This window comes from Brassica napus, unplaced genomic scaffold (genome assembly GCF_020379485.1).
Source record: "Brassica napus cultivar Da-Ae unplaced genomic scaffold, Da-Ae ScsIHWf_2285;HRSCAF=2946, whole genome shotgun sequence".
Lineage (NCBI taxonomy): Eukaryota > Viridiplantae > Streptophyta > Magnoliopsida > Brassicales > Brassicaceae > Brassica > Brassica napus.
Window position 1 is genome coordinate 38,964 of NW_026015674.1, and position 1,036 is coordinate 39,999.

The 1,036-nt window shown below is 45.2% G+C and overlaps 1 pseudogene; it reads left to right on the forward strand.

The window, feature by feature from the left end:
* Positions 1 to 503: 503 nt before the first annotated feature.
* On the forward strand, positions 504 to 1,006 carry LOC125600497 (annotated as a pseudogene).
* The last annotated feature ends 30 nt before the right edge of the window (positions 1,007 to 1,036 follow it).

The following is a 1,036-nucleotide window of genomic DNA, read 5'->3' on the forward strand; positions in this document are numbered from 1 at the left end:
TGGCGGGGCCAACCCACTCATTGAACACGTTTTTTACTTATTTCTTAATTCAGTTAATTACTCAACTAATCAGTTCCTAAAACATTAATCATTTTTGTTAATGTCAAATGTCAATCATCCGTGAAAACTCATCCGAGCATACAACATTATCAAGAACTAATTGATGCCTTCTCAAATCAAGCAAAGACGAGATATTTACCAATTACCACTAGCAAAATTCAATTAAACTGTTAATTATTCACCTAACTATACGGTGGGGACAAACACTAGCTGGCTCAACTATTAAAGAACATTATCTCCGGTCCCCGCAAACCAAACTTTTCCAATCATAAAACGACACGTGTGAGATCGAAACTAAATATCCGAGATGATTAAAATAGGATGTGAAGCAGAGAATTAATATCACAAACCCATAGCCTACGGCTATATAACAAGTCCCAAGATTCATAATATTTCATTTTCAAAACCTCAGAGTCAGTTCTCTTCCTCTTATTGTCCTAATCCAAACCCAAACTCGCGCAAGAAACTGGATACTCTGGCGGATTCAGAGACCAAGAACCGAGACGTGGTTCTGAAACTGTATGACGCCCTGAGATCTCGAGACGTCGACTCAGTTCACCGCACACTAACCCCCGATCTCGACTACTGGTTTCACGGCCCGCCGCCGCACCAGTTTTTGATGCGCACACTCACGGGAGTCTCTCCGACGTTTGAGTTCGTGCCTCTCTCCGTCGTCTCATTCGGATCCACCGTCATCGCCGAGGGCTGCGACGTTGCTAGCTCCATCTCTTGGATCCACGCGTGGACCGTCGCGCATGGGATAAATCACTCAGTGAGGGAGTACTCTAACACTTCTCTCACGGTTACACGGGTCGGGGTGACGTTGTTGCTGGGACGGTCTGCTGAGATTGCGCCGTCGCATTGTCCATCCGTGTGGAAAGCCAGTTCTCGGGTCGGGCTGGAAAGTCCGTACCGGGTCTGGTTCTTGCGATTAAGGATTGTTCACGTCAGTTGGAAAGAATAATATATAAATAAA